The following is a 14,779-nucleotide window of genomic DNA, read 5'->3' as shown; positions in this document are numbered from 1 at the left end:
ACACTTTATGGAGGTGATGATGATGATGAAGAAGAAAGCACCCTGTTTTTTAAATTTTTATTTAAAAATGTTTAAATCTAATTTTAATTTAATTTTTATTTTATAAAGATTTTATTTTTCATTTTTTTAAAAATTTTTAAGAAGTTTATTTTATTTTGAGAGAGAGAGAGAGAGAACCTATGGGTGAGCAAGAGAGGGGCAAAAAGAGAGGGAGAGAGAGAATCCTAAGCAGACTGCATGTGGTCCAGGCTACCTGAAGCCCAGTGCAGGGCTCCAACTCCCCAACCATGAGATCTTGACTTGAGCCCAAATCAAGAGTTGGGTGTTTAACTGACTGAGCCACCCAGGTGGCCCAAGATTTTATTTTTAAGTAATTTCTGTACCCATCATGGGGCTTGAACCCACCACCCTGAGATCTAAAGTTGAGTGGTCCACCGACTGAGCCACCCAGGCGCCCCATCACTTTACTTTTAAAAAGGCATTTTTGGGGGAATATGTATTTTTATTTATTTACAAAAATTTTTTTTAATTGTTAATTTATTTTTGAGAGACAGAGCATGAGTGGGGGAGGGACAGAGAGAGAAGGATCCAAAGCAGGCTCCAGGCTCTCAGCTGTCAGCACAGAGTCTGATGCCGGGCTCAAGCTCATATGCTTTGAAATAATGACCTGAGCCAAAGTCAGACGCTCAACCAACTGAGCCACCCAGATGCCCCAAGGGTGTGTGTATTTTTAATATAAAAATGATCTCTGCCTAAAATAATGGTTANGAGCACTGGGTGTTATATGGAAACCAATTTGACAATAAACTATTTGTAAAAAAGAAAAAAATAATGGTTAAAAAAAAACCTCTAGCATTGATTATTTGTACTGAGGATTAAAGTTTGAATTCTAGTTGTAGAGAATTGAGACCAGATACTCCGCATATTAGCTGTTAAGGTTTTGTTTTATTTTGTGTTTTGTTTTGTTTTAAAAAAAATTTTTTTTTTTAATGTTTTATTTATTTCTAGGAGAGAGAGGGAGACAGCGTGAGCAGGAGAGGGTCAGAGAGAGAGGGAGTCACAGACTGAAACAGGCTCCGGGCTCTGAGCTGGCAGTCAGCACAGAGCCCGACGCGGGGCTCAAACCCACGAACCGCGAGATCATGACCTAAGCGAAAGTCGGACGCTTAACTGACTAAGCCACCCAGGCGCCCCTGTTTTGTTTTGTTTTTGGTGGGGAAAGAAAAACTTAACCAGAGGAACAATTAATCAGCTACTGAACATTAGTTTACTCCTTCCCTTTATGTTAGGGTAGGTCTAGACGTTCATTATTTTATTAGATCTTACTGCCTTTCTTGGATTTTAAAATCTACTATTGAAACCTCTGAGCAAAGATACCTCAAAAGTTGAGCCTTAGGAGTTGTAAGCATGTTTCAGCTCTTAAGTATTATGTGTGGGGAAGATGTGCAACTCTGTAATTTCCTGTCGCTGATTCTCCAACTCAGTGGTTTCTCTGCCTTCCTAGGGAGTTTTTGAGTTGTTCTTTTTTCCCCCTTCCCCTTTCAGGATATCTTGTACTTCGTAAAATAAGCAGGCCATGTTTGCACACTGTTTGGGGTGTTAACCTGGTCCTTTGTAGTCAGTCATTCACTTCAGTTCATACCAACGTTGTAGATTAAATGCTTGAAGGTTCTTTTAATTAAATTGCAGGTGTTTATTTTTTCTGTTATGTCCTCATATTCTGTAGTTGGTACTTTTTCTGAATTAAAAAAACCATATATACATATATATGTATGTATTTTTAAAATTTATTTTATCTGATTGGTAACTAAAGATTTTGAAAATACAGTGAACTCTAAAGAAAATTCTTCCACCCTTAGTTACTGTTCTGGTATATTTTCTTTAATATCCCCATCCCCTCCTGTACCTTCTTAATCTGAATCCGAAGAAGTAGGACTATGTTCCCCATCAGTGTAAAATCCTATTTTTAAATAGAGTTTTCAAAAAAAATTTAGTTAGTTATTTTTGAGATAGAGCCTAAGCATGAGCAGGAGAGGGACAGAGAGAGATGGACAGAGAATCCCAAGCAGGTTCCTCATTGTCAGCGCAGAGCCCAACACAGGGCTCAAACCCACAAACCGTGAGGACATGACCTGAGCTGAACTCAAGGGTTGGACCCTTAACCGACTGAGCCACCCAGGCACTCTATGTAAAGTCTTATTTTTTAATGTTTATTTATTTTATTTTATTTTGTTTATTTAATCTTTATTTGAGAGAGAGAAAGAGCTCAAGCAGGGGTGGGGAGGGGGCAGACAGAGAGGAAGACACGGACTCTTTAGCAGGCTTCAGGCTCTGAGCTGTCAGCACAGAACCCGACGCGGGGCTTGAACCCACAAACCATGAGATCATGACCTGAGCCAAAGTCAGACGCTTAACCGACTAAGCCACCCAGGTGCACCTAAAATGTATTTATTTTTGAGAGAGAGCGGAAGCAGAGGAGGGGGAGAAAGAGGCTGGGACGGAGGATCCAAAGCATCCTCTGTGCTGACAGTAGAGAGCCCAATGCAGAGCTTGAGTTTATGCACCTCAACATCATGACCTGATCTGAAGTGGGATGCTTAACCGACTGAGCCACCCTATCATCCCTAAAATCCTATTTTTGACTTAACATTATATTATAAGCTTTTTATCACATCATTAAGTATTTCTCAAATACATTTTTGCTATTGTTAGTTTTATTCAAGTACAATGTATATCTTACACAAAGTATAGCAGGTACACTAACTGCATGGCTTGTAAGTTTTTACAGGTACACATACCTCAAAGAGATCAAGACATAGTTCATTCCAGCGTCCATGATTTCTTCATGCCCCTTCTCAGTATCCCCTAGAGAGTGGTAACCTCTCTAATTTCTGTCACATCAGTTGGTTTTGCCCATTCTTAAACTTCATATAAATGAAGTTATGTACTGTGTCCTTTTGTGTCCACTTAATACAGTATCTGTGAGATTCATTTATACTGTTGCATCTGTCAGTATGATACTGTTTTAGTTTTTGTATTTTTTGGCAAAGTAGAAACTTTCCTAAGGATCCCCTTTAAAAAAAAAATCCCTTGGTCAGAATTATAGTGAAAAAAAAAAAAAAGTTTCCCTAAAGAGGTGAAAGACATCACTGATGAAAGAAATTGAAGATGACATAAAGAAATGGAAAGACATTTCCATGCTTATGGATTGGAAGAATTAATATTGTTAAAATGTTTATGCTACCCGATGCAATCTACACATTTGATGCAATCGCTATCAAAATAACACCAGCATTTTTCACAGAATTAGAACAAACAATCTAACATTTGTATGAAACCACAAAAGACCCCAAATAGCCAAAGCAATCTTGAGAAAGAAAAAAACTGTATAGATATCACAATTCCAGACTTTACATTATATTATAAAACTTAGTAATCAAAAACAGCATGTTACTGACACAAAAATAGACATGTAGATAAATAGAATAGGATAGACAGCCTAGAAATAAGCCCGTAATTATATGGTCACTTTATCTTCGACAAAGGAGGAAAGAATATGCAATGTGAAAAAGATGATCTCTTCAACAAATTATGTTGGGAAAACTGGACAGCTACATGCAAAAGAATGAAACTGGTCCACTTTCTTACATCATACAAAAATAAACTCAAAACGGATTAAAGACTTAAATGTGAGACCTGACCATAAAAATCATAGAAGCAAGCATAGTCTGACGTGGGGCATAGGAACAATTTTCTAGATATGTCTCCAGAGGCAAGGGAAACAAAAGCAAAAATAAATTATTGGGACTATAAAAAATAAAAAGCTTCTGCACGGGAAAGGAAAGAATTAACAAAACTAAAAGGCAACCTATGAAATGGGTAAGATATTTGCAAATGACGCATCTCATAAAGGTTAGTATCCAAAATATATAAAGAACTTAGAAACTCAACATCCAAAAAACAAATAATCCAATTTAAAAATGGGCAGAAGACATGAACAGACATATCTCCCAAGAAGACATACAGATCACTAACAGGCATCTGAAAGGATGCTCAACATCACTCATCATCAGGGAAAAAGAAACCAAAACTACCGTGAATGATCACCTCACACCTGCCAGAACAGCTAAAATCAACAACACAAGCAACAGATGCTGGGGAGGATGTGGAGAAATAGGAACCCACGTGCACTGCTGGTGGGGATGCAAACTGGTGCAGCTACTGTGGAAAACAGTATGGATGTTCCTCAAAAAGTTAAAAATAGAACTACCCTAGGATCCAGCAATTGCACTACTGAGTATTTATGAAAACACTAATTTAAAAAGGATATGTGTACCTCTATGTTGATAGCAGCATTATTTATAATAGCCAAAAATACGGAAGCAGCCCAAGTCTCTATCTATTGATGAATGAATAAAAACAATGTGGTTATACACACACACACACACACACACACACACACACACACACACACACACAGTGGAATATTGTTCAACCATTAAAAAGAATAAAATCTTGCCATCTGCAACGACATGGGTGGAATTAGAGTATACTGCTAAGTGAAGTCATTCAGCCTGAGAAGGACAAATGCCATATGATTTCATGTGGAATTTAAGAAATAAAACATGAGCAAGGGGGAAAAAATAGACAAAGCAAGAAACAGACTCTTAATATAGAGAACAGACTGAAGGTTACTGAGGGGAGGGTGGTGGGGGGATGGGTTAAGTAAGTGATGTGGATTACGGAGGGCACTTGTGATGAGCACTGGGTGTTGTATCCAAGTGTTGGATCACCATATTGTACACCTGAAACTAACAGAATATTGTATGTTAACTAACTGGAATTAAAATAGTAACTTAAAAATAAAAATTTGGGGCGCCTGGGTTGCTTAGTCGGTTAAGCATCCGACTTTCGCTTAGGTCATGATCTCGCGGTTCGTGGGTTCGAGCCCCGCGTCGGGCTCTGTGCTGACTGCCAGCTCAGAGCCTGGAGGCTGTTTCAGAGTCTGTGACTCCCTCTCTCTCTGACCCTCCCCTGCTCACGCTGTCTCTCTCTCTCTCTCTCCTAGAAATAAATAAAACATTAAAAAAATTTTTTTAAAAAATAATAAAAATTTCAAATGTTTCCCTCCATCCTTGGGTGCCCATTTGCTTTTTTTTTTTAGGTATCTTTCCCCACCCTTTCCTGCTCTTCTAGGTACTCTTCTTAGTTTTTTATGATTTGTTTCATTGTTTTATTTTGCAAATATAAAACCAAAGAAAAATAGACTCCCTGCTTATTTACACAAAAGTTAGTGTGCTGATCACACCATTCTCCCTGTACCTTGTCCTTTTTGCTTTCCAGAGCATCTTGATGAACTTCCTTACCACTTTTAAGGAGCCTCATCCTGGTATGGTTGTACCATGATTTAATGTAACCAATCTCTCATTGATGGTTACATTTGTGATTTAGTATTACAATGACATGATTTAAAATCTTTGTATACCTTGTGTATGTGTCTAGTTTCTTCTCTAGGAAAAATTTCCCAGAGTAGTATTACTGAGTGAGAGGATATATACATCTATAATGTACATAAATATTGAGAGAGTGAATACTGAAATTGCCTTTTAGAATAGTTGTACCAGTTTATACAACCATCAGTGATGTATGAAATTCTGGTTCCACACACTTTTTCTAGTAATATTCTGTGGTACAGATGATTTGGCCAATCCCTATCGTTATTTTTTTCATTTTTTGACATTTTAAAACACTGGTTTTTGTTTATGGTGGTTTGCAAGAAGTTCTTAACATGAAAATAGTACATATTTATTGTAACAAAACACAAGCAACACAGGAAAAAGGAAGAAAGGGCGCCTTGCTGGCTCAGTCGGTAGAGCATACAGCTCTTGATCTCAGTGTCATGAGTTCAAGCCCCAACTGGAGCATAGAGCTTACTTACTTAATTAATTTAAAATTTTTTTAATGTTTATTTGTTTTTGAGAGAGGGAAAGAGAGACCCACACAGAACCCGAAGCAGGATCCAGGCTCCTAGCTGTCAGTACAGAGCCCGAGGCAGGGCTCAAACTCATGAACTGTGAGATCATATCACGACCTGGGCCAAAGTTGGAAACTTAGCAGACTGAGTCACCCAAGCACCCCGAGCCTACTTAATTAGAAAAAAAAAGGGGGGGGGGAGTTCCCACCCCTCTCCCTCCAGTTCCCATTGGGGCTATGATGTTTAACAGATTTATATCTTTTTCTGTTCTTATTGATTTCATACATTCCAAGACACTCCTTTGTTCACTCCAATGTAATTGTTTGAGATTAGGTACTTATTGTTGTAGTGTGGATGCTTCTCTTCCGCTAATTCCCCATCTCAGACTCCCTCCATGTGTACAGTCACAGACACAAAATCAGCACAGTATAGTAGAGTGGGTGTGAAGTGTAGACTCGAACCAAATTGCCTGAGTCATAATCCAGCCCTGCCAGTTGATTTTGTGAGACCTGGCAAGGCCCTTCATATCTCTACTTGAGCTTCCCCATCTCTAAAATGGGGATGATAATTGTACCTACCTTGTGGGTTTGTTACAATGAGTTAAATTTGTAAAATACTTAAAATAATTAAGTCTGTTGGTACATAATCCATTTACCTCGTTGCTTTTAGCAGCTGTGTGGTTTTACACAGTATGACGATACCATGAATCATTCCCCCCGTTGATGGACGTTTTGATTGCTTCCAGTTGTTTGGTCTTCGAGATAGATAACGGTGCAGTGAACATTCTTAAACGTGTTCTCATGCACCCTTGCTAGTATTTGTATAAGATCTCTAAAAGTGTTCATCGAGTGTGCAAGTTTTGTATTTTGTTAGGTACTGCCAAATTGCCTTGTTTTAAACATTATATGAGAGTGCTCATTTCACAACATCTTTGCCCTGCTCTGGACATTACCAGTCTAATGTTTACCAGTATCATAAGTGAAGATTAAGCTGTGTTTTACCTTTAAAAATTCTGTGATCCAGCATCTTTCCTCTTGAATTTTTCATATTATTGCTTCATCTAAGACCAGCTTGAGGAAAGGACCCTGATCAGGCTTGGATTAGGTCACCATCTGTACACTAGCCTGCTGGGCTCAAGGGATGGCCCTCATCACATAATATGGCAGATGGCATTTCCCATAGTTACTGTGTGGCTAGGGAGATGGTTTGTAGAGAAACAGTGCTTTGTAAACAATACATACTACATGAATTAATTCTAATTGCCCTCTTATTTTTGATTCCATCTGGACGTCTAGCCAGGTTCACGTTCATAGTGCCTTTGGAATAGCTTAGGATGACTTTCTGAGCAGCTCTGAGTGTGCCTGCTTTACCCCAGTGCCCCTCTGTACTCTGTCGCTCCTCCTGGGAGGGTGTCATGATGCTCAGATCCCTTTGGGCCCTTGCTTGAGCTGGTTTCTTACCAGTGCAGGGGATTGCGATCTGAGGAGCTGTGTCCTGGCAGAACACCAGGAGTGCCATGGGGCCCTATTCTGCCATGGTGCCAGAGCTGAGGTGGGGAAGACAAATATTCATTAGTCCTTGAAGATGAGTATTTCCTGTTGATCTTTGTGCTCAGATCTCTCTTCCCCCACCCATACTTTCAGAAGGTCATAAATACAAATATCAAGACATAGAGACTCATTTCCTTTAGAGTAAATACTTATAAGTGGGGCCTGGCTTTGGAAGAGCACACGCCAATGGTAAATATTAAAGCATTGATTGTAAGACATGTGCCCTTGAGGTTAGGTTTTATTGATACCTACAGTGTTGTGGTGCGGTAGTAGCAAAGTTAAGAACCTTCGTTTCAGGTGCTCCTGTGAATAACTTTTGATTTGGCTTTGGCAAAGTGAAACAGTTTGAGAGAGGTCTGGGTCTTTAGGATGAGGTCCTCCAGTCAACCTCAGTGACCTTACCTGTAGTCAGCTCTGGGTCCACCAGGTGGACACACTAGTAAGATGGCGGCCAAGGTGGTGACACAGGGGGTCAGGAATAGACTGCTCTTGTTTAGACTTCTTTCTCAGTGCTCTTGCCAGTGTAGTACATCAAGCTGACTCAGGTTTGAGCTTCACATTTTAATTTTGGCAGTAAAGCCAAAAAAAAAAAAATCACAGTAGAAGAAAGAAAGGAACCAGCATTTCCTAAGTAACCATTATAGGCAAGCGACTGTATACATGATCATTATCCTAACTGCAATCCTGACGGTGTGAGCGCTCTTCTCGCAGAAGGAGAGACTGAGGTTTGCAAAGGGTTTGTCTCAAACCTGACATCATAATCAGCAGGACAAGTACTGTATTTGCCTTGTAACTAGTGTTTTTGGGTCTGTTGTTTTTCCTCTGAGAGCCTCTGAGCCTTAGTTTTCTTTGCCAGCAGAATTGGGGAAAATAGCACTTAGATACTAAAACTAACAGACTGAAATGAGGTATACATGTGTAAGGTGCTTATCTACTGCAAACCAGCTTATCCATTCTCAGCTAGTATTTCCTGCACGGCTCCTAATTTGCACCCTTTTTCTTGTTATGCCACTTGACCGATTTCAGAAGCAAGAATAGAGTAAGTTTGGAGAGAACATGCCATTGACTCATTTCTCCATTGTTATCAAGTAGTAAATGAAGGTTGTTACACAAGATCGTATTTCTAAGTACTTAAGTCTAAAGGCCAACTTTGTTATCTAGGTAGTCTTGTTTCTAGAAATTTGTATGGTTTTGACATGGTGATGCAAGATGGATATAGCATTGTTTTCAGCACTTACCTGTCAGGATAGTTAGGATGATCTGTCTGGGTGTAGGGAAAGGGACAGGGTCCCTGATGTACATCTTGGACCCTGTCCTTTATGGTGAGCATTGGGTGGCTTTTGGTTTCCTTGGACTCTGATGAAGGAAATCACTTTGTCCTAAGGTGGTTTTATCTGTTCATTATATGTAAATGAAAATAAAGGTTTTGTCTACAGATAAGCTGATGCTGTCATGATTAAATGGCTTAGGGGGCAGCTGGGTGGCTCAAGTCTCCGACTACAGGTCTACAGCTTAAGTCATGATTCTGCCGTTCGTGGGTTGTGGGTTGTGGGTTCGAGTCCCGCATCGGGCTCTGTGCTGACAGCTCAGAGCCTGGAGCCTGCTTCGGGTTCTGTGTCTCCCTCTCTCTATATCTCTCCTGTTCTCGCACTCTGTCTCTCTCTCTCTCTCTCAAAAATAAATGAACATTAAAATTTTTTTAAAACGTGAAATAAAGGGCTTAGGTTAGGATCAGCGTGTAATTTATTAACACACAGTAAATTTTAGCTAGAGTGATAATTGTCAGTGTTTGCACTGACAGCTGGAATAAGGAAGCTGGGGTAAGAGTTCCCAAAATATAAATATATTTAATGTTGGTTCAGTTTAACTTAATCTTCTCCTTATTTGTAAGCTTGCCACAAGATAAAATAACAAAGGCTTTCCGGAAGGTCGAAGGCAGGTTCTGCGTGTTATCTCCCTGCACACGGGAGCGGAGCGGGGAGGCAGGAGGGTGTGGGGCAGGTGACTGGGACTGGGTGGTGCTGGTAATCAGCACGAGACATCTGAAGAAACTTGAACGCCTTTTTAATTTTCAACCAGTGCCAGCATTCTTCGCAGTAATCCTGTGGGCTGCTGACTGTCAGGATATTAGGTTCTCATCCTGGAACGATTGTGCTGTTATCTGTGGCCTCACAGGGGACAAAATGGACCAAAAGTGGAAGTGGTCTCCTGACCTGGCACCCAGCAGCGTGGAGTACAGAAAGCCCCGTCTGTCCCAGCATTCCCGTCAATGGAAAGGGGTTGGCGGACGGGCCGAGGCATCCTGGCGAGCCGGTTTAGAGAGTTGTAGCGAATGGTGAGGTGGGAGGTCGGAAGTGCGCTCGCGCTAGTGGCCGTGTCTGTGGCTGTCTGGAAGCAGAGATTCCCGGGCTTCCAGCCTACAGTTAATGCTGAGTGAACAGCAGTTTCCTGGTCTAAGCGGGGCAGTTGTCCACTGCGTGGAGGAACGCTGTGTCCTCCCTCAGCTGTTCTCACACATGCTTAGCGGGCGTCAGCATCACCTGCAGGGCTGGTGAAAACAGCCTGTTGGATGGACCCCACCCCAACCCCCATGGCTTCTCGTGTTCAGCACTGGGGCGGGAGAATTTGTGAGTCTAACAAGTTCTCAGGTCAAGGTGATGTTACTGGTCTGGGGACCACTCTCTTTGAGAACCACTGTTCTTTAGAGCCAAGCTGCAGCTGAAACACTGCAAGCCCAGAGAGCTTTTGAGTTAAGGTAAAGCCTTTTCTAACCCACCGCATACTTAGAAAATGGTATTGTCTGGGGCACCTGGGTGGCTCAGTTGGTTAAGCATCTGACTTCAGCTCAGGTCATGATCTCACAGTTCGTGGGTTTGAGCCCCGCGTCGGGCTCTGTGCTGACAGCCAGCTCAGAGCTTGGAGCCTGTTTCAGATTCTGTGCCTCCCTCTCTCTCTGATCCTCCCCTGCTCATGCTGTCTTTCTCTCTCTGTCTCTCAGAAATAAATAAAGCATTAAAAAAGAAAAAGAAAGAAAGAAAAGAAAATGGTTTTGTCATAGAGTAATAGAATAAACTAAAAGAATTTGGGATCCCCCACGTGTTGGCTGACCACGGGCCCGTGAGGACCAGGTGTTTTGTGCCTTGGGGCACACCTGTTGGAGTGTGCTGGCACAGGCTACATGCGTATTAAAACACAGTCTGCGCCAGGATTTCTTTTTCTGTTTCTAGAACAAGGGGGCTGAGGGTGAAGTTTCTCCACTGCACCCCCTGCCAAAGCTTGAACAACTCAGTATTCTGAAGGAGCTGCAGAATTCATCTTGGCTGGTGTGTGTTAATACTTCCCTGTGGGCAGCGTGTATTTGGGTAAGGGGACCTTGTGTTTGCTAAATCCTCAGTGCCACGTGATTAACATAAATTAATCAGACTTTGCTCAAACTTTGTCCGTCCGTGATGTCTTCATTTGCGGGATCTGTCCATCGGGGAGCATCCGCCTTCAAACAACCAGGAGTGGAGAAACATCTGAGGGTACTTTTTCCGAGGCAATTTTGAGGTTCTTGTTGAGGGAGCATCTGTGAGTGTAAAATAACAGCAAACAGGAAAAACGAGTCGGACCACTTACTGTTCTGAGAACTTGTAGTGCAAGGGAAGGGGCAACTCAGGTGGTAAAAACGGGAGATGATACTTTGAGATTGCAGTGCTTTTCCCTCTGATGTCTGATGTGTTTCTCCACTTTTAATTACCAAGCAGGAAAAGCCTTTCTGTTTCCCTTCTGAGGGTGGTGTTCCTACGCTCTGTTCTAAACAAAGGCACCTGGTGATAAAGCACGTATTCATTTTAGGTTTTGTTTTTTGGTTTTGAGAGAGAGAGAGAAACTGAGCAAGCAGCAGTGGGGGGCCAGGGGTGTGGGGGGACAGAGAGAGAGGGAGCGAGAAAGAATCCCAAGCAGGCTCCACACCATCAGCACAGAGCCCGATGTGGGGTTCGAACCCATGAACTGTGAGACCATGACCTGAGCTGAAACCAGGCTTTGGACGCTTAACTGACTGAGCCACCCAGGCACCCCAGCATGTATTCATTTTAATTTTCAAGTCAATTTAATCCATAGTAATTTTGTGTCGAAAGCTGCTCTAACAATGTTAGTCTAGTAGGTGAATAAAACTTCAAATGGATTCACGTCATATCCCATTACGGTGTGGTAAGGAGTTAAGGCAATGAGAATGATTCCTTTTGTTACAGGGAGTAATCAGTACTACTCAAGAATATGAGTATGTTATGCCAGAATGAGCTGGTTTGGGAGTCAGGTGGATTAGGGTTCCAATCCTCCCTCTACCATGTGACCTTGAGCAAATTAATTTAAACTCAGAGACTCAATTTCCTTATCTGAAAATGGAAATAATCCTATCTCACCAGGCGGTGATGAGGAATAGACAGGTTTCATAGGCACATGGTTGATACTCAAACACATGAACTTTCCCTTTTGTTCTTAGAGGTAGATGACTTTTGTCACATTGCTACCACCAGTTGGATGCAGGTCTAGCCTGATTCTGTTTCCTGTGTTGGGTGAAGTAGGAATGAAGACAGGACGAACAGAAAAGTGGGGGATGGCTGTTATTGCACCTTTTTGGTTGTATTAATTCCAAATAACACTGATTTGCATGGAGAGAAGGGTTTCCCCACACTTAGTTTTGGGAGAAGAAGGTTTTCTTTCTTTTGAAAAAGAAATTTTTTTAATGTTTTTATTTTTGAGAGAGTGACAAGAGTGGAGGGTTAGGGCCAGAGAGAGAAGTAGACCTAGAATCCGACAGCAGGCTCCAGGCTCTGAGCTGTCAGCACAGAGCCTGATGCAGGGCTCAAACCCATGAACTGTGAGATCATGACCTGAGCTGAAGTGTTGACGCTTAACTGACTGAGCCACCCAGGTGCCCCTAGAAAATTTTCTTTCAACGCGACCTAAAAATTCTTCAGCCTTTTTATGCCATCTCTGACTTCAAGGAGTCAGGGTCACATGGCCTCTCAGGAGTCCATAGAGGCACGCGTGACGGTGGACATGGCTTTGTGAGATGAGGAAATCACAGTGAGGAGGCCAAGTATTTGGAGTGCAGCCCATCTGGGGCCTAGCTCTTTGTGTGCCTCTTGGCACCCCACGGGGATTTAGGATGTTTTCATGAACTCTCCAAGGAGTGTTAGATTGTATTTGTTACCAAGATATTTTTCACAAGTGTGTGATCAGAACTCTTCTGATAATTAAATTTTGAATAAAAATTTGTCCTCATTATAATGACCTCTTGTGAAAATCTTTTGAAAGTACTTGATTTGAATGTATTTCGTTTTGACATTTCAGAAACACTTCTTTTTTTATTATGAATATGAATCGTAGTGAACCTGCCCTGTGTATTACCCTAAATTAATTCATTACTCTGTGAACTTGTCATTTTTTGAAGTTAGTCTCAATAGTGAGTCTGTATCATTCTTGTGGTTGTTTAGGTCTCCTTTTTTCCTCAGCCTCTTAGCATGTCTGTGTTTCTTTCTGGTGTCTTGTTTTCCCCTTTTTTTAATGTTTATTTTTGAAAGACAGTGAGTGGCGGAGGGACAGAGAGAAGAGGACAGAGGGTCAGAAGCAGGTTCTGGGCTGAGAGCAGAAAGCCCAGTTTGGGGCTTGAACTCAGGAACTGTGAGATCACAGTCTGAGCCGAAGTCAGACACTCAACTGACTGAGCCACCCAGGCGCCCCTGTTGTTTTTTTCTTTTTTAAAGTCTGGGTGTGAGGTGGGGTTCCACTATCAGCACCTCCTCAAGAAGAACCCAGTTACGGGAAGCCAGCTGGGCCCCCCTGGGTGGATTTCTGCTGCCTGCAGCGTCCCTCTCCCTTCACTGGGATCTCCTCCACACCGGAGGGCCCGGGGTGGGAGTGCGGGATCAGCCCTCCCACCTGGCCCGAGAGTCCCCTGGGCTTCAGAGCTGCATCTCCGTTCATGATGGACTCTCATACTATTTTTTCCCATCAGTAATTAAAAGACATATCTTTTTTTCTTCATGTTTTCACTCTGCTTTCTTTTGACCCTAATTTCTTAGATCTTTTCTTAAGTTATTGGAGGAAAATTGTCCACCATTTGCTGTATAGCATTAAGCCTCACTTTTCTCTGGTTCTAAGGCTTTAAAAATTTACTACAGTCTTTAGAATGATTGGTTTTGCCTGTTTACATGTTTTAAAGAACGTTTGCTAGGGGTGCCTGGGTGGCTCAGTCAGCTGAGCGTCTTTGGCACAGGTCATGATCTCACCATTTATGAGTTCATGCCCCACATCGGGGTCTCTGCTGTCAGCGCAGACCCTGCTTTAGATCCTCTGTCCATCTCTCTGCCTCTCCCCCTCTCCTCCCCTCTTAAAAATAAATAAAACATTAAAAAAAAGAAGAAGAACTTGAGCTACATCATCAGGTTTTGTGGGCTGGCTGGCCACCCTATCCGTAATATAGTGAAGCTCAGAAATCCCTTTGCTCACACCAGGAACACAGGCTGAGGACTCCTTGTATAAATTACTAATCCCTGGTTCAGTCCCCATTGGGGCTTCTCCCCTTCTGTCCTTTGAAAGCAGCAGGTTTATACTCACTTTGCAGTCGTACTATGAGAAAAGCAGTATTTTAGCTTCTTTGAGAAAAATGAAGCATAAAAAGGAAACAAGTACCTTACCACTTGTTTTACAAATACATTTTGCCTTGGCTTCTAGATTTTTAAGCTCCTTTTTAAAAGACAGAGACTGGGCGCCTGGGTGGCTCAGTTGGTTAAGTGTCCGACTTCGGCTCAGGTCAGATCTCATGGTTTGTGGGTTCGAGCCCCGCGTCGGGCTCTGTGCTGACGGCCCAGATCCTGGAGCCTGTTTCAGATTATGTGTCTTCCTGTCTCTCTCTGCCCCTCCCCCACTCATGCTCTGTCTCTCTCTGTCTCAAAAATAAATAAACTATAAAGGAATTTAAAAAAAAATACAGAGACTGCTGCTTATTCATCATTGGGTCTGGCTGATGATTTTTTTTAATCTGCAAAGCATCATAAATTTGCATGCCATTCTTGTGCAGTGGCCATATTAATAATTAATCTTCCCTTCATTGTTCTAACTTTAGTATGTGTTTTGCCAAAGCAAGCACTGCCTTGGAGTTTTTTGTGCATATGTGTAAAAAAAAAAAAAAAAGGATATAAGAAACGGGAGCCCTATGCTGGAGGGTGAAGTTGGTCAAGCTAGTCCAGTTCTGCTGACTCTAAGA

The 14,779-nt window shown here is 41.9% G+C and overlaps 1 protein-coding gene and 1 non-coding gene across 2 annotated transcripts in view; one reads left to right on the top strand and one right to left on the bottom strand.

The window, feature by feature from the left end:
* Positions 1-14,779, top strand: part of OCLN (occludin) — a 55,642-nt gene that overhangs the window by 20,824 nt on the left and 20,039 nt on the right. The window lies entirely within an intron of this gene.
* Positions 14,549-14,660, bottom strand: LOC144239526 (U6 spliceosomal RNA). Its single transcript, XR_013337451.1, has one exon. It is a non-coding gene; the product is annotated as a U6 spliceosomal RNA (small nuclear RNA).

Source organism: Crocuta crocuta, unplaced genomic scaffold (genome assembly GCF_008692635.1).
Source record: "Crocuta crocuta isolate KB4526 unplaced genomic scaffold, BGI_CrCroc_1.0 scaffold383, whole genome shotgun sequence".
Lineage (NCBI taxonomy): Eukaryota > Metazoa > Chordata > Mammalia > Carnivora > Hyaenidae > Crocuta > Crocuta crocuta.
This window is presented reverse-complemented; position numbering and strand designations above follow the sequence as displayed.